General features: G+C 43.7%; 1 long non-coding RNA gene across 1 annotated transcript; it reads left to right on the top strand.

Moving 5' to 3' along the window:
• Positions 1–311: 311 nt before the first annotated feature.
• On the top strand, positions 312–16,900 carry LOC145351523 (uncharacterized). The gene is made up of 3 exons (XR_013888417.1): positions 312–381; positions 12,599–12,669; positions 16,808–16,900. It is a non-coding gene; the product is annotated as an uncharacterized LOC145351523 (long non-coding RNA).
• Positions 16,901–19,802: the final 2,902 nt, after the last annotated feature.

The raw sequence follows: 19,802 nt of genomic DNA, 5'->3' as shown, positions 1-19,802 counted from the left end.
ACCCTTTCTACTTCATCTCCATTGATGAAGACAGGGGTATGTTCTCTCTTATGCTTCCTGAAGTCGATGTCAATCTCCTTTGATTTGTTGACATTGAGGGAGAGATTATTGTTGCCGCACCAGTTCACCAGATTCTCTATCTCATTCCTGTACTCTGTCTCATCATTGTGCCATTTGAAGAATTACATAGTCATTGACTTGCATATGGAGACAATATCGACAATGGCTGAGGAGTGTGTGTGTGAATGACTAATATTTTTATTAATGTGAGCACAACAAAATAACACCTTTTCTCTATTGCAGGGAGCAGCACTTTTTCACCCTCTAGTGTGTCCTTTACCAAAGACCATGGTAACTATTTCACTTCAAATGCCACCGAAGGTCAGTTTACGTGTCCAAATAATATGTTATCATTTTTATCCCAAATAAAAATATTTAATATTTATTTGCATAGATTGTGAACAACCTGACTTCAAATGATCTAGGTAACCAAGAATATGCGTTGAAGAAATGCTTTTTACACAAATGTCTAAGCTTAAAATTCCTGGTTTTAAATTAGGTCAAACACTGCAAATGAATGGGGGAGGACATTTGTGGTTAACATGTAGAAATGTCAAGTTATTTGCAAAATAGCCTTCTATCTTTGCAACAGTCCAGTGCGATATCTTTAGAAAAAGGAAACAACTTTCTTGGTGTTTGTTTGCTGAGACGATCTGTAGCAGTTTCTGTAAACTTATAGTTGCAGTTTGGTGTTTTGATTTGACCAACTGTGGTCTATCTTTTGGTAATTGGTGTTAATTGGGCACATTATAACTGACTCTACTTATCATTAGGACATGGAGGTTCAATTAACCTTGCTGGTCAGTGTGCTGCTATTTGCCTCCTTGGAGAGGGCAGCATTCTCTCTCTCTTGATTGTAAAACAGAAACTGAATTTGCACATGTCTGGACCCTGATTAGCATTTTTGGTATAAAGAATCTAACATTGTCTATGTTGGTGATGGAAAGTCAGTATTCTGAGATGTCTTATGTATGTATTTCAATAATTAGATACTGAACACGATTAAGCTATTAATTAGAAAATGTTTCATGGCTATGAAATGCAGCAAGTATAATTTCACAACTGTTTATCAGGCACATGCAGAAAGTGCAAAAGTGTTGACTGAGAGATGATATAACTCAAAAGAGTTGTATCATAAACTGAATATTAAAAACCTCAGCTGAGATGAAGTCAATGATTTCTGATGTATCTATTAATTGAATCATAGAGTCCCTACAGTACAGAAAGAGACCATTCGGCCCATTGAGTCTTTCCCAACAACAATCCCACCCAATCCCTGTTCCTGTAACCCCCCCATGCATTTTACCTGCTAATCTCCCTGACACTAAGGGTCAGTTTATCATAGCTAATCAACCTAACCTGCACATCTTTGGAGGAAACCAGAGCTTTCAGAGGAAACCCAAGCAGACACGGGGAGAGCATGCAAACTCCACACAGACCCTGCCCCGAGATTGGAATTGAACCTGGGACCCTGGTGCTGTGAGACAGCAGTGCTAACCGCTGTACCACCATGCCACTCATACGGTTTAGTGAGACATCAGACCCCAACGCGACTCTAATATAGGCCACCCAAGCTACTAAAAACACGTCAATAAAATATTGTTACAGCAAATTGTTTACAAATCAGAGACATAGATGTCCCTCATTGTACAGACTGTACTTAGACTTTGTCCAATTTAAACGATTAAAATTTATTTATTATTGTCACAAGTAGGTTTACATTAACATTGCAATGGCATTACTGTGAAAATCCCCTGCTTGCCACATTCTCATGCCCGTTTGGGTACACTGAGGGAGAAATTGGCATGGCTTAACCAGCACGTCTTTTGGATTGTGGGAAAAAAGCAGAGCACTCAGAGGAAACCCAAGCAGACATGGGGAGATTGTGCAGACAAGGACGCAAGCCAGGAATCGAACCTGGGTCCCTGGTGCTGTGAGGCAGCAGTGCTAACACTGTGCCACCGTGCTGCTAATTGTTAATCAGGCCCCCCTCCCATGGTGGTAACTACTTGGGTAAAGCAAATCAATCAAACATTACAGCATGCTATTGATGTCATACAACCCTACAGTGCAGAAAGAGGCCATTTGGCCCATCAAGTCTGCACCAACTACAATCCCACCCAGGCCCTATCCCCATATCCCTATATATTTGCCTCCTAATCCCTCTAGTCTATGCATCCTGGGACACTAAGGGGCAATTTAGAATGGCCAATCAACCTAGCCCACACACCTTTGGACTGTGGGAGGAAATCGGAGCACCCAGAGGAAACCCACGCAGACAGAGGGAGAATGTGCAAACTCCACATAGACAGTGACCCGAGCTAGGATTTGAACCCAGGCCTGGAGCTATGAAGCAGAAGTGCTAACCACTGTGCTACCGTGCCGCCCCAATTGTGAATTCCCAATGCATCAAACATTTATGCACATTTTCCAGCTGTCTTCAATTGCCCTCACCTCAGAACTAGCCAATTCACCAGACTTGGATAGAAACTGCAGCAGCAAAGAGCTAAAAAGAACAGAACCTGGGAATGGTGCTTATTGACAATGGAGGAGACCAGACATTTCCTACATAACATTCCAAGAATAAACAAGTAAAATAAAACCAAGCGTAGGATCTTTCACCCTCCAAGGTTTCAGTATAGGCCAGTGGAGGTTGCAAATTTCCCTCTTGACTCCTGCTTACTTACTTTTTAAACCACAGCTTTATTTCCTCAACGCACGCTATTTAACTTCTGCACAGTACCAATTTCTGTGGTCAGCAGCAACAGCTGCTGTCAACTATTCTGCTGCAAAAATTGAATTAAAGTATCTACACTATTTTCAAAAAGTCATGTTTCCTACATTCCGTTCTGTGCATTTTAATATATGAGTGACTTATGCACCAGTGCAAGGTCAAAATGATTTTTTTAAATGAAAGTTGTTCCCTTGTCAATAAAGGAGCAATTTATATTATAAATTAACTGGGTAAAAGTTCTGTGATAACTTCAAAGGCAACTTGTTGTGACTTTAAGTTATAACTAGATTATATGAATAACAATAATAATGTGAATAATGAATAATAATAAGAATAATATTTATATATGTACAAACAAGGATCTGACAGGACTGCAATAAACTTCTACTCTCTTCTCCCTGATTCCAACAGAGGTCTCTCCCCGAACCATTGGTGGTGGTGGGTTCAGGACTAGCAGTGGGAGTTGGTGGGGGTGTCGGGGGTGGGTGTGGTTGGGGAGGGGGTGTCGAGGCTGAGCCCGGGCAAGCTTGAGGGACCACCAGCAATTGGACTGTGAGGGGAGTAAGAGGGCCTGCATTTTGGGAATTGCAGGGCTAACCAGCGATCGAGCTGGCCAGCAATTGGAAGGCCGGCCGACAGGGGCCACTGCACATGCACCAATCTTGGAACTGACATATTCACTTGTGCAGTGGCCCGCTCGGTGCTATGTTATTGGCCTGTCGTGCAGAGTGGGGGAGGTTCTTCTCTGAACTCCCACTGAAAAAATCAGCGTGGTTTATATCAGTTTTCACACAAATTCAACGCTTAGAATTTTTTTGGGAGAATTCCAGCCATTAAACTGAGGGACCACCTGCTTCTGAAGGAAGGAGGGTAGGAGTAAAGTGTAAACAATGTCCTGATGTCTCTTGAGGTAGGGCTGTCAACCAGTACCAGCCCTACTATTTTGTAGGGCTATCTACAAAGTGGCTGCCACATCTGCCTGAAAAATGACAGTACATTCAATGTAATTAATTGGCTGTTAAGGGTTTAATTAAGGACTCATGAAGAAATATAAATGTAAAAATGAAAGTTCTTTTTTCCCTTCTTGAGAAATGTACATCACAAATGCGCTCCCATATACTTCAAAGTGAACATTATCCATATGTGAAACTTGCAAATTACTTAGCTATTTACTTGACGCAGGATAATGGCATCTAAACTTTAGGCAGCCACTGCATGAGTATACAATAAATTGTAGAAGGATTGGTGATTGAAACAGAGTGCTTTTGCTGGCTCCCCGCATCCCCCCCGCCCCGCCCCCCCCGCCCCCCCCCCCGCTCCCCCCCCCCACCCCCCCTCCCCCCCCCCCCCAGGGTTGGAAATCTTCCAGGAATGTTCCAAAATTCCCAGATATTGAAGATTGATCTGGTGGCATTATTCTGAATCACAGCTCATTTATGATTTGGAATAAAGACTGTTCTGACCCTTGGCCTCACCCGCATGCTGATGATAAGATCTGGTAAGGGATCAATGACATTTTGTCTGAAGTAGACAAAGTTTGAGGATCAAGACACTTGCTGAGTGAAGAAAGTCACAAGATTCCCCAGGATTTGAATAAACAGAAAGAAAGTTTGCGATGCAAGATCAGAAAGATAAAACAATGTACAATATCTATCTTATACTTTAACAGTCAGGGTTCATGTGAGATACAGGCAAATTTAACAGGTAAACATGTTGAACACATCACACTGCACAATAAATGCCAAATGAAACCAAAATAAATTCCGTGGATTTCTAAATGACCCACCCAAACAACAGTAAAACTGTGGGTCAATTGTTCTCACTGAATCTGTTTCAACTTCATGTCATAAAATCTTGCTTTGGAAATCTTACCAAACATCTCTCCAATTCAACAGCAGGCCACCTTGCAGGATTTCAATCTTGTCACCTGAGCTTTTGTTCCTCTGAATCCCTGAGTATACTCACATAAAGTATGGACACAGCATCAATGGTTCAGCATGCTGAGCAGAACCTTACTGCTCCAAAGGGTTATCTTTGCCCCAACAACCCACAGCATGGAGTCACCAACCTTTGACTGCCTTCTTCACTAAAAGTCTGTTCTCCACAGCCTGCTTGCAGCCTGTTTCTGTCAAACCTTAATATAACAGGACCTGTCACTGCATCTTGTCTCTGTTCATTACTAGGATCTTTCTTCTGGGACCCCTCTCTGTCCCCTATCTACTTTTTGGGACCTCTCTCTGTCCCCTCTCCCTGTTCCCTGCCCTGGAAATTGCCAGAAATGGTGCTCCAATTGGAGTACTGTGTGCAGTTTTGGTCGCCGCATTTGCGGAAGGATATATTGGCCTTGGAGGGAGTGCAGAGAAGGTTCACTAGGCTGATACTGGAGATGAGGGGGTTAGCCTATGAGGAGAGATTGAATAGACTGGGTCTGTACTCATTGGAGTTTAGAAGGCTGCGGGGGGATCTTATAGAGAAAGATAATGAAGGGGATAGATAGGGTAGAGGTAGAGAGATTCTTCCCGCTTAGAAAGGATAGCAGGACTAGAGGGCACAGCCTCAAAATAAGGGGCGGGGGGGGGCAGTTTAGATTGGAATTGAGGAGGAACTTCTTCACTCAATGGGTGGTGAGTCTCTGGAATACTCTGCCCGTTGAAGTGGTGGAGGCTACCTCGCTGAATATATTTAAGTCACTGGTAGATAGGTTTCTGATAGACAAAGGAATTAAGGGTTATGGGGAGAAAGCGGGAAAGTGGAACTGATCCACCAGATCAGCCATGATCTTGTTGAATGGCGGGGCAGGCTCGAAGGGCTAGATGGCCTACTCCTGCTCCTATTTCTTATGCTCTTATGTTCCATCCCTAATCACATGTTATTGGGTTTGTTTGATGTCTCAATTATGCAATCTAGAGGTTGTATGTTTAAACAAAAAAAAGGTTCATCCTCTTTCATCCTCCAAGGGTTTCAATATAAATCAGTGAAGGTTGCAGGTTTCCCTCCCTGCAGCTACTGACTCATTTTTTACCAAAAGCTTACTTCCTGAGCTCTCGCTATTTACCTTTAACATTACACAGAGATCCCAGTTAATGTCATGCATGGTGCTAATTCTCCCATGCAGGCTGCATGTAGAGAGTTCTGCCAGTCTGTTACCATCTACTCCATACATCACACTGTGGCAGTGCTATGCTGTGGTGCACATTAGCCCTTTCAAAGTTTCTAAAGTTTAAAATTTTTTAGTGTCATAAGTTGGCTTACATTAACACTGCAATGAAGTTACTGTGAAAATCCCCTAGTCACCACACTCTGGCACCTATTCGGGAACACTGGGAGAATTTAGCATGGACAATGAACCTAACCATCACATCGTTCAAATTGTGGGAGGAAAGCAGAGTACCCGGAGGAAACCCATGCAGACATGGGGAGAATGTGCAAACACAGACAGTGACCCAAGCTGGGAATCAAACCTGAGTTTTTGGCATATGAGGCAGCAGTGCTAACCACTGTGTCACAGCTGCCCCTTGCTGTGTCAAACACCTTCATACTGCATTGGAATGCAGGCACATAAACATTATCCTTGCCTCTCAAAGGAAGTCTTTTCTCCCTTCCAATTTTATTACAATACAATCTTCATTTGTTATCTCTTCTCCCCCATCTCAAGACTTTGACTTTATAAATTCAGGTGGTCTTGAGGCTTGACAGTCCTTGCAGATCTTGCTCTGTCATGTTTGGAGGGATGGTAGCAGTGCTCTGAGTTTCTGGCAATTGCTTATCTTCATTTAATTCACTTTTTGTGCTCTTTTGAATTTTATTTTTCTTTATTAACAACCTGTCTGCTTTTTTTTTTACAGACATTGTGTGTTTCTTCCATTCATTCCTAGAGTGGACTAGAGTTTTCTTTCTCGTGGAGGCTGACATGTTCATGCCGGGCATATACATTTCACAAGTGGAACCTCCATTTCCACTAGTTTCACAAGCTCAGCTAAGCGTTTGCTGTTTCATTTTCAGATCATTTTAAAAGTTTATGAAGCTTTTCATTCAGCTCAATGGTTCTCAATATGTCTGAAACATCAGGTGCATTTTCTTTCTCCAGTGCTTTATGCTTCAGTGTCGGATTTAAACTTTCTGATCTTATCTCCATCTTCCCTTTCTCCATCTGCAGCGGAACTTTGTCCTGGTCCTTCATTTTTGATTCACAGTTGTCCGTGTCTGTCTCCCGACATGTCTTCGCCTGTTTCAGTTCTGTCATGGTGCAACTTGCGGATCTGGCACCTTGTGGGGGAGGAGGACACTCTCTCCCAGTGACAGTGAAGGCGACAACAGCCCTTAACTTTCTCCTCAGCGGGTCATTCCAGAGCTTGAGTAGGGAATTTTGTGGCACTTTGCAGTCATCTATCCACTGGTGCATCCGGGAGGTGATGGCTGCCCTGTATGCTCATGCAGGGCAGTACATACATTTTGACCAGAGCCCGGCCCAGCAAGAAGGCCGGGCAGAAGGCTTTGCTGCTATCGCATGTCGCATGTTCAGGGGCCTATAAACGGCGTGCATATCACCCTGTGAGCCCTGTGGGATCAGGGAGTGCCCTTTATCAACAAGAAGGGGTTCCACTTCTTCATATACAGGTCGCTTGTGACCACCCGGCCAACATCCTGGAGGAGTATGCACGCTACATCTTGGACACGCTGACATTCCCGGAGGAGCACCCTGACTGTCGGGATGCTCATGGGAGACAAGGTCTAGTTGCTAACGTCATGGCTGATAATGCCAGTGCGGAGGCCTGAGAAAGAGGCAGAGACCTGCTTCAATGACGCTCACGTGGCTACCCAGTCTGTCGTCAGTAGCCCACTGGGCTCTTGAAGTTGGGGTCCTGCTGCCTGGACTGCCCTGCGGGGCCCTGCAGCACAGCCCCCAGAGGGTCTCCCACACTGTGGTGGTCTGCTGTGCCCTCTATAGCGGGGTGACATCCTGGAGGAGGAGAGCGTGGAGCAGGAGGGCATAGTAGATGAGGCTGATGAGGATGCGGAGGATGGTATATTGGCAGCAGTGGCAATGGTCCAACAGGATAGGAGGACAATGGAGGCCCAGATCGCCGCCAGGTGGCACAGTGGTGCCTCATGTGCCAAGAACTCAAGTTCAGTTCCAGGCTTGGGATCACTGTTTGTGTGGAATCTGCACGTGCTCCCCGTGTTTGTGTGGATTCCCTCCAGGTGCTCTGGTTTCCTCCCACAGTCCGAAAGACATGCTGGTTGGGTGCATTGACCATGCTAAATTCACCCTCAGTGTACCCAAACAGGTACCGGCATGTGACGTCTCGGAGATTTTCACAGTATCTTCATTTCAGTGTTAATGTAAGTCAACTTGTGACACTAATAAGTAAACTTTAACTTTAAACATTAGGAGATGTTGTCACCAACACTACTACATCATTCTTCCCCCTCCCCCCTGAGGAATTCTTCAGACTTCCCCCTCTTCAGAATCCTTGTCCAAACTTCCTGTACCCCCCTGCCCCACCAAACCCCACACCGAGGGTTGCATTGACATCAACCCAGGGTGATGGGCCTGGATTGGCCATGCCAGCGAGTGACTCCTCCAGGTACGAGAGTGATGGAGGCTCGCTGTGATGCTGCCCTGGTGATGTAGAATTCTGATTCCTGTCTGTTCCTAGATGAAGACGAACATCTCGCCAAGGCCATCCCCACACCCCCACTTCTTGCCTCCAAACAACCTCAAACAGACCATTGTCCGTAGCCTTCAGGAGAACAGTGACCACATCACACAACCCTGCCATAGCAACCTCTGCAAGATATGCCAGATCATTGACACTGATGCCATCATCTCACGTGAGAACATCATCCACCAGGTACACGGTACATACTCTTGCGACTCAGCCAATGTTATCTACCTGATACGCTGCAGGAAAGGATGTCCCCAGGTATGGTACATTGGGGAGACCATGCAGATGCTACGATGATGGATGAATGAACACTGCTAGACAATCATCAGGCAAGAGTGTTCTCTTCCTGTTAGGGAACACTTCAGCAGTCATGGGCATCCAGGCTCTGATCTTCGGGAAGTGTTCTCCAAGGCGGCCTCCACGACACATGTCAATGTAGAGTCGCTGAGCAGAAACTGATAGCCAACTTATCACACATGAGGACAGCCTCAACCGGGATGTTGGGTTCATGTCACACTACCTGTAACCCCCATGACTTGCCTCGGCTTGCAAAATCTCACTAACTGTCCTTGCTGGAGGTAATACACACCTCTTTAACCTGTGCATAACCTTCTCTCCACTCACATTGTCTGTATCTTTAAGACTTGATTACGTGTAAAGACTTGCAAACATTGAGTTTGTGTCTATATATGCCCTGTTTGTGAACACCTGAAGAAAGAGTGATGTTCCAAAAGCTTTTGCTGCTAAATAAACCTGTCGGACTGTAACCTGTTGTTGTGAGACTTCTTATGCGCTTACCCCAGTCCAACGCCGTCATCACCACGTCATATCCTGTGACCACACACAGACACCTGGGCCCTGAACAGGAGATGGCAGGGAGGGCACCACCGTGAGATCCAATGGCATGATGTTGAGAGGGCAGGCAGGCATGGGAGTTCTGCTTGGTTGGGTACCTATCACAACGTTTTAGGGGACAGGTCAAGGGTCTCGGGGGATCTGTGAGGACAGAATGCACCCATTGTGTGGCAGGAGTCTGGAATGCACTGTCTGAGACAGCAGTGGGGGGGCGGTTGGCTGCGGCAACTTAATGATACTTCTGACAAGCTCAATTGTGCAGTTAGAGACTGTGCATCCACATAACTTCATTGGTAGCCATCATCAATGTGCAGATGCCGGCGTTGGACTGGGGTAAACACAATAAGAAGTCTGACAACACCAGGTTTAAGTCCAACCGATTTATCAAGTAAATCAGTTGGACTTAAACCTGGTGTTGTCAGACTTCTTACTGAGCCATCGTCGATGCAGACTCAGTGGACCAAAGCATCTCTCCAGCACTGTATGATACTCCATGCTTCTATATGGGTGCATGTGGGGCTCCTTGTGGGAGATGGGTCACAGGGATCGCAGCTGTGGAGTGCAATAGTTTTGAATTGTTGTTATTTATAGTGTGTACTTGGGGCAGTACGACGGCTCAGTGGCTAGCACTGCTGCCTCACAGCACCAAGGACCCGGGTTCAATTCCAGCCTCAGATCATTGTCTGTGTGGAGTTTGCACATCCTCCCCATGTCTGCATGGATTTCTTCTGGGTGCTCCGGTTTCCTCCCACTGTCCAAAGATGTGTGGGTTAGGTTGATTGGCAATGTTAAATTGACTCTCGTGTTAGGGGATTAACTGAGTAAATATGAGGGGTTACGGGAATAGGGCTTGGGTGGGATTGTGGTTGGTGCAGACTCAATGGACCGAATGGCCTTCTTCTGCACTGTACGTATTCTCTGATTCTACCCTATCCCTAACTACAGTGTCCACCTTCACCCATGCCCTCTTGGTGACTCTAAAACCTCTTAACCTTCCGTGTGCTCTGCTACTATGACTAAGTAACTCCCCAGGATGCGTGTCGGAATTGGGGGCAGTCCGCTGTGCTCTGCATCTTGTGGCTTTTGATGCCCTTGGTGTGCACCCCTGAAGGGCTGGGAGCTGGGGTGCCCCCATCAACTTTCATGGCTGCAGCCATGGCACCTGGTTTAGCTTGCTGCCCAGGAGATGTACCACTATCAGGAATGGGGCATTCAGAAGGGCTGCGGGCTGCTGGGGTGTCCTGGGTGGAAGGCCCTGGCATGGGCTTCAGCACTTCTTCCCCATCAGGGTGCCCATGAGCCCCAGGGATAGTCCATGGGACTGGGGGGGGGAGGGCAGCTGGACTGAGCACCAGAAGCTTCGGCGTCGCCTGGCACTGTCAGCCCTGGAGGCCCAACTGCATTTGCACCATGGTGTGCGAGTTCTCAGTGAAGGCCATGTGAGACTGGACCAAGCTCTGGAGTCCCTCAGCAAGTGTCCTCTGTGACTAAGCCAAGCGGCCTTCTGAGACTAGGCCAAGCTCTTGAGGTTGTAAGCCATGGCTTTCAACAACTCTGCCATGCCTTGGACCCTGCCATCATGGCTACTGTCTTTTGCCCCAGGCTTTCCATTGCGTTTGCCATTCTTGGCAGTTTTGGCTTGGATACTACACAATACCAAGCACCATCTCCTGTGACTGAAAAATGTGGGATTCATCAAAACAGCCTCACAGCTGCTGGAATGAGTACCGCCCCCCCCCCCGCCACGCTTCTGCATCCCCAGCAACTCTGTGAGAATCTTTTCCGGTGGTCCAGCATCGGGCCGGGAGCCAGCTTGTCCTTGGATCCAGCAAACCTCCATCTGTCCAATCGCATGGACATTCCCACCTCCACCTGATGTGCATCAGGAGCTGTCTGGTGCTCATCAGGAAGTGACTCTAAAGTGTCTACTAATTCTACCCACTGAGGCTTGTGTTTCCATGCTGATGGATAGTGTGGGTAATGTCTGGTTGGGGCTTTCCTTGGAGTTTTCCTCTAAGGTGCTTGCAGGGGAAGGGAGGTCGGGTGGGGACGTTTGGGAGCTGTGGGGAATGCATGGCTGGGGGAGGAGGCGCCAACTCTGGAGGGCTTGACCCCATCTAGTGTGGCTCCTGCAAGCGAAGACACATGGTTCAGTACTAGGGAGGGACGAGAATCTGGGCAGCTTGGCACTTATTTGAGAATGGTCTACATAGACAAAGTCTTTTTGGATCCTCACATTTGTGGTGCACCCCAGCCCCTCTGAGGCAACTCTCCAAAGAGCTTCATTGCGCATTCTTCAAAGGGGGTCAGGAAGTGCAGTTCAGGGGTTCTGCACTAGATGTCTGGTGGGGGGTGGGGGGTGCGGTAGGTGGGAGGTGGTGTGAATGGGTGAAATAGCTCAGCACTGTGCCTTGCCTGGCAGTGGTTGTGACTGGAGTTGCCAGAGGGATTTGAGGAGGACGCTGGGGAGCTGGGTGCTGGACAGCAATGGAGTGTCTGGGAGTGGGTTGAGGTCAACATTCCAGTTGTGACGGGTGGAACTGATGCGAGGACGAGACAGATGGACACTCACTCTTGCAGCCCGAAAAGGGTTGTTCGTCTTTTTTCTGGCCCCAGTCCCGCGTGTCAAGCCACAGGCATTGACTGCTGAGGCCACTGCCTCCCAGGCCACATTGGAGTTCCTGCTCCTGGGTCTCTTTCCCCTCTAGGCCTCTCCTCCAAAGTGTTTAGCAGGCATTTGAGCTCTCCCTTGGTAAACCGCTGCACTCACAACCAGTCACGTCAGGAAAATGGCATCAGTGGGGCTGCTCTGCATGGTGCCATCTTCCTGACTGGTTGTGAGTGCAGCAGGACCATTTAAAAGCAGCTTCTTTTTGTTAATGGTGCACAGCTGTGGCCACTTTGGGCGAGCCATGCACTTGGGGACTCCATAATGGTGTTATTCACATGATGACTCTTTCAGTGCACTAAATGTCAGTGAATCGTGGTGCGGAATACGCTAAGACTGGTCCGGATCACTACCGTTTTCTCGCCGTTGTGACACTTTGAAAGTTTTTGAGAGAACTCTGCCCCAGGTGACAAGGTTTACTTTCACAGCTCATACGAAACAAAGTTTATCTTTTTATTTTTAAATTATTTTTAGGATGACTCTTGCACAATAAATTTGATAATCGGACATGTTTTGCAGTATTCTTGTGAAATATTCCTTAAATGCCATGCCTTATTTTTCACTTTAAATGTTATTTGTGATGTTATCTAGACTTATATTCTTTCCCTTCAGGTACTACAGAGTTTCTGAGTTCCACTTTTACAACATCTTCTGATGAGACTAGCACCACTGTTGAACAAACTGTGAGTATGCATTAAATGTTCAAGAGCTGAAGACAAGTCCAAGTTAATCTAAAATGTCAGAACACTTTTTGTATCAATGTTGTGACACTTTTTTCTATTGATGTTGCAACAAATCAGTCTTTCAACATTGATGCGTCAGTTCTCGACTGGGTGAATTATGTGCTTAACTGCAACTGCCTTGGAGAAAAATATCAGCAAGTGGGGGCTTTGTAAACCCAGAACAAATTTTGCAAAATTGAAAGAAATTCATTATAAATCTGTATGGATATACAGAACTTATTAGAAAACTTGTACAAACCTGTGCACCTTTCTTTGGAACAACTTACCCCTAATCACCCAAATCATATATCTCAAATTTTTGGTATTGGTTACAATGGATTAAAAAGCATAGTGTTGGAAACTGACCTCCACCCAGAAAAAAACCCCTGATTATGGCAGGTTTCCACTAATTGCAATCATTTTTGGGTCTTCAAGGAAGCTCCATTTAAAAAGTAAGCTTTTTTGCTGCAATGACTCCAAATGGCCAGGTTGTGCATACTTTCATCGCAATTTCCTTCCTAATATACTGATTGCTATGCATCAATTTAATTAAAGTTAAATATAACTATTGCTTTTAAAGACGTTTTTCAGTTATTCAAAATCAAGTTATTCATAGGTAGTCATTTTTTTTGTGGAAATCCCAATTTCAGCTCTGTTAATCAAACTGCATCAAATTATCATTTTTAAACGTGTCAACGATTTTTTTTAAAGGCAACGATTCATTCTAAAATGCTTCCCGATTTCCCTGTTCCATGGGAGAATTTTGCATTTGGTGATCTGAAAATAAGTTTGAATGAAAACATGGGAAAAAGAAAGTCTACACTAATTTTGAGTGCTATTTATTCTCAGATTGCTGATTGCTCCAAAGGTGGAGAGTCTACTATTTATCTATTTAAATAATTACTGTACTAACATGAGAAACCAGAACAAGGAATGTGGACTGCTCCAACATCTAGAACTTTCAGATGGCACGTCCTTTATTATGGAATGTATTGAAACTTCTGACTCTAACTGTAACTACGTTCTAGCAATGTGAGATGTGAATTAATTGTTCCCTCCTTACTTGTACCATATGAAAGGGTAAAGGTGACACAGGGATTTATATATCCATCAAAAAGTCTTCAGTCCAAGTAGGTACTCAGTATCAGTGTCAGGATATGGAACCCACCACATTGCCATATTCTTGAGATGAAATTCCTCTCATAATAAAAAAATTGGGAGTTTATTTTCCCATCAACGATTCGCTCATTAAATCATGGAGGCGGCAGCTTTGACATGTGTACTCTTTGAGAATACAGTAAACACTGCCTATTACAGAAAAAATTGACATTCTCTGTTAATAGAGGAACAGTATTGGAGGATGCCACTCTCACTGTGGGCATTTCATAGTCAGATCTGTTGGATCTTGTTTGACTTAAATGAGGAAGTGCCAAAATAAAGAAAGGTTTGAAAATTGGAGCTGCTTTCGTTTGAAAAGAGGTAGTTAAGTGAGTATTTTGTTGAAGAGATGAGGTAGATTTGGAATAAACAGACTCTTTCCGTGGTTAAGGAGTCTAGAATTATAGGTCAATTTTCAGATATAATACTAGAGGAAAGTTTTCTAAAACCAATCATCGAATCTACAGTGCAGAAGGAGGCCATTCAGCCCATCGATTCTGCACAGACCACAATCCCACCCAGGCTGTATTCCCATAACCCCACCTGCTAATCCCCCTGACACTAGGGCCAATTTAACGTGGCCAATCCACCTAACCCGCACATCTTTGGACTGTGGGAGGAAACCAGACCACCCAGAGGAATCTCATGCAGACACGGGGAGAATGTGCAAGCTCCACACAGACAGTGACATGAAGTCGGAATTGAACCTTGGCCCCCTGGCACTGTGAGGCAGCAATGCTAACCACTGCAAGGCAATCAAACATTATCTGGGATAGCCAGGAATTTAGAAACACAAACAGATCAGTCATGATCTTATTAAATGGTAGAGCAGACTTCAGGGACCAAATATGCCACCCAATCCTAAAGTTTGAAATGTCTTTACTATTGTCTATAAATAAAATTACAAAATATTGACTGGCTATCATAATTGTTGCAACAGTGAAAACAATAAATGAAGGATGAGGAACATATGAACACACAAAATAGAAGGAGGCCATTTAGTCCCTCAAGTCTGCTGTGCCATTTAATAAGATCATGACTGATTTGTTTGTGTTTTTAGTTCTAAATTCCTGTCTGTCCCAGATAATGTTTGGTTGCCTTGCCTTACAAGAATATATCGACCTCTACCTTCAAAATATCCAGGGACCTTACTTTCACTGCTTTCTGAAGCAGAGTTGCAAAGTCGCACAACCCCCTGAGAGAAAACAATCCCCATTATCTCATAAAGACCACCACTAATTTTAAAACAATACCCCAGTTTTGGATTCACGCATAAGAAGAAACCTCCCTTCCACTGTTAAGAAACCAAAAATAGTTTTAAGGGATTTATATTTGAATGGGTAAACATAATAAATAAGGTATAGTTTGATTTCATTTAATGTTTCTGTGCCGGGAAGGAAATTGTAGTTAGATTTCATGCTGAGCAAAAGTATGTGTCTGTGTGGGGGTTAGTTTCAGTTCCAGCGGAGATTCTATTGTGACAGAGAGAGCTATGGCCTGAATAATAAATATCATTGTTTAGCACCTCAGGGCTGTGGAAAGTAAAACAAACAGCTTTCTTTGTATTTTAGTTTTAGCTGAAAGCTCGGTACCATTTCTCTAATGATTACATTTTCACAAAATTCCTCTGTCTTTTTCACCCATCTGATTAACAGCCTTTACTGTAATCTCTATGGTGAATATAGAAGCAGAATATTACTCTGTTCATTTCTTTATTATCTATTATTATCTCCAATTATCACTGACGAGATGACCAACACTCATTTTGCTTACTCATTTTCTTTTTAAATACTTGCAGAAACTCAAACTATCAATTTTCACATTTCTAGCTGACTTCCCCTTATACTTCTAATACTTTCCTTCTGATTAATCCTTTAGTTATTCTCTGCCATTGTTATCAGATCAGACTCATTTACTTCAGCATGCGCTATCAATTCATTTACTTTGTTATGAATGCAGTGTACATTCAGATACAGAGCTTGTAGTTTTGTTTTTTATTATCTTTGTAATATCTACTCTAAGGCAAAGTTTATTTATTAGCCACAAGTAAAGCTTACATTAACATTGCAATGAAGTTACTCTGAAATTCTCCTAGTTTCCGCAGTCTGGCATCTGTTCGGGTCAGTGCACCCAACCAGCACATCTTTCAGAATGAGGGCGGGAACAAGAGCACCTGGGAGAAACCCATGCAGACATGGGGAGAACATACAAACTCCACACAGACAGTGACCCAAGCTAGGAGTCAAACCTGGGTTCCTTGCACTGTGCTAACCACTGCTGTCATTCTATTCTTAGACTATTTCTCTTTTTGCCTTTCTGCCATTCTCTGACCTTCATTTCCCATATTACTCTTTTGCTCTGCTGCTTTAACACTCCTGCATGATTTTCTACATTTACCCAAACTTCACCCCTCACCCTTCTTGTTTAATTTAAAGCCCTCTCTACTCCCCTAGTTATGTGATTCGCTAGAACACTGGTCCCAACATAGTTCAGATGTAAACCAATGGTAGATTCCCACTTTCCCAAGTACTGATGCCAGTGCCCCACAAATTGGAACCCACTTCTCCCACACCAGTCTTCGAGCTACACATTCATCTCTAATCTTATCTGGCCAATGCTAATTTGCATGCGGCTCAAGTAATAATCAGGAGATTATTACCTTTGAGATTCTGCTTCTTAATTTGGTACCTAATTCCTCATACTGACTACGCAGAGCCATTTTCCTTGTCCAGGCTATGTTATTGGTACCTAAATGGGCCATGACAACTGACTCCTTGCCCTTACATTGTAAGTTCCTCACCAACCCTGAGCAGACGTTCCGAATTCTGGCACTGGGCAGGTGACACAGACTCTTACTCCTTGCTGCATGAATTCATATTCATGTTTCTTCACAGTGAATTCATTTTAACTCAGACCCTTTTAACCTTTCTTTCTCTTGTAGACAACAAATTCAACAAGTACAATTGTTTTAATTTGGACTGGTGTCAGCTTGGTAATTATTATCTTCGTCACTGGAATAACTGCATTTATCTTCATCAAGAAACGTAAGTGATGATCTTAGTTACTGGTTTACTGCAGTGCACGGTTTCAGCTCTTCGTTACGATAAACCATCTTTATATTAATATCAATTGGAATAAAAAATATTATTTTGCAGATCTGACTAAAATGGTAAGCTGACGCCACTGCATTTGAAAGGAAGGTGTGCAGTACAGGGCCACATACTGCAAAAATTGCTGCTGAAATATGACCACACTTGGCCAATATTCAATATTAGTCAAACAGTTCATGTCTAGCCACATTCTTGATGTGAAAATAGTGCCAATGAACATGAGGGTTTCCAATGTAGAAATTCTCACTTCAAGAGGGGTAAACCAATCATCTATTGACCAATCACCCTAAAGCTGTATTGACTGAGCTGCATAGGTATGAGGGTACACTACAAAAAACACTTGCTTAGAAGGACAGCAAACAGGTTGTATCCAATAAATTTGACAGAGATGTATGGAAATGTACTTGATGCTTAATAATTTTAAAATTTTAATACATATGAATGAAAAAGCATCCTCTGTCTCCCCCACAGACAGGTGGAACATTTTACTCAATTTGCCTTGAGGGATAAGTTTGAATTAGGTTAAGATGGTGCTCCCAACATATAGCACAAAACTCATTCTTCAAGAAACCCTCCCCAGACAATCCAGCTGTAGTAATTTGACAGATGTTTCCTTTGTATCCATTTTATTGGTTTCAGACAAAAATACACAAATACTTTGTTTCAGAAATAAAATACCAAGAAAAAGACTAGCTGTGCAGTGCAAAATCTTTCAAAATTGGAAGCTGGAAACATGTTTAACATTTCTTTTCCAATGTGTATTTTTGTATTTTAGTGAAGAAATTCAGAAAAGGTGACAGGTAAGAATTTCTATTTTAGACCACTTTTTAAAAGCAAATTTAAACACTGATAGTTTTCCATTCTTACAAAATATTTATGAACTGTCTACTTGTATCCACAGTGAGAAAATAATTATGGGAATGCATGCACACCACGCAGTGGAAGAAAATGTGTATAATATTGAATAACTGACCTGCTTTCTACAACAAATGACAGGATTAATTAATTGTAATGTGCTGCTTTCAATGGAGTGTCTGGTAACAGTTGGTTAAACAAGAATAATGAAATATATTAAGCATAGATTAAGTATTAAGAGTGATTATAGGTGAATTACTGAATTTAGTTATGATGTTTGAGTTTTCTTTTATTAAGTGTATTTTTGCCCCTCATGTTGTTCATTTTGATAGTGTAAAAAACACTTTTAAACCAGAAAACTTCAGAGAACATGATGTATATCATCAAGTTAGCAGTGTTGTTTTTTTGAAACACCATTTCATTTTTTAAATCAAATTCTCCCCATTTCAGAATGTGTGTGTGTGTGTGTGTGTGTGTGTGTGTCTGTGTGTGTGTGTGTGTGTGTGTGTGTGTGACATGGCTTAGTTGGCAGCACTCACCAGATGGTTAGAGAGTTGTGGTTCAAATCCCGCTCTTGGACTTGAGCACAAAAGTCAAGGCTGACATTCCAATGCAACACTGAGGGAATACTGCACTGTTGTAGATACTGTTTTTTGAACATCACCTTAAACCAAGGTGCTATCTTCCCCCTTAGTTAATGTAACAATCTCATGGCACTATTTCAAAGAGGAACAGATGAGCTACCCTTGGTGTCTTGGCCATTACTTAGCCGTCAATCATCACACAAAGACATTACCTGTATTACATTACTGTTTATAGGGGCTTGCTGTATGCATATTGTCTGCTGCATTTCCAATGTAGTTACTACACTTTCTCTAGTCCTCTACTGATGTAAACTGTTGATAGGCAATGCACATGATGAGCTGAAGGTGATTCATCACCTGCTCAGCCCCCACTTGTAAAGAGTGGAAACTTGGAGAGTGAGCAACTAAGAGTACATACCTTTATTTAGTGACTATGCTACACCAGCAGATTGGTTCATACTGATAGAGTGTGTATATAAGGGTAGTGCAGTCAATGTAGTTTATATGGATTTCGGCAAAGCTTTTGACAAGATTCTACATGGGAGACTGATAGAGAAAGTCAGAGCACAGGGTAATTTGGCAAGATGGATCCAAAACTGGCTTAATGGGGCAGAAGAAAGAGGGCGGTGGAAGAAGGCTGTTTGTGTGACTGGAGGGTGGTATCCACTAGCATACCATAAAGACCAGTCCTTAATTGTTTGTGATGGATACCAAAGGTATAGTTGAGAATGTGAGCGGATGATAAGTTTGCGGATGATATAAAGATTGGCAGGGTGGATAATAATGAGGAAGAAGGTTTTAGGTTGCAAGAAGATATAGATGGGATGAGACAGATGGGCAGATAAGTAGCAGAAGGAATTTAACCCTGAAAAGTGCAAGGTGATGCACTTTGGAAGGAATAACAAGAGAAGACAGTACTCCATGAATGACAGGATACCAGAAAAAGGAACAGAGGGATCTTGGGGCACTTGTTCACAGATCCCTGAAGACAGCAGGATAGGTTCAAAGGGTAGTTGAGAAGGCAAATGGGACATTACGGGGGATTATGTTGCGTCACAAGTGGAGAACGTTGTTAGGAAGGCTTATGGGATGTTAGCCTTTATAGGAAGGGGCTTAGAGTATAAAAGCTGCCGTCTAATGCTTCAGTTATACAGAACGTTGGTTAGACCGCATTTGGAGTACTGCGTCCAGTTCTGGTCACCTTACTACCGGAAGGACGTGGAGTCTCTGGAAAGGGTGCAGAGGAGGTTTACCAGGATGTTGCCTGGCATGGGGGGACTGGGTTACGAGGAGAGATTGAAGAGACTGGGGCTATTCTCCTTGGAAAGACGGAGATTGAGAGGGGACATGATAGAGGTATATAAGATACTGAAGGGAATAGATAGAG

This window comes from Carcharhinus amblyrhynchos, chromosome 13 (assembly GCF_965287045.1).
Source record: "Carcharhinus amblyrhynchos chromosome 13, sCarAmb.v2.hapA, whole genome shotgun sequence".
Lineage (NCBI taxonomy): Eukaryota > Metazoa > Chordata > Chondrichthyes > Carcharhiniformes > Carcharhinidae > Carcharhinus > Carcharhinus amblyrhynchos.
The sequence above is the reverse complement of the archived record's forward strand: the minus strand, read 5'-3'. Positions and strand labels throughout refer to the sequence as shown.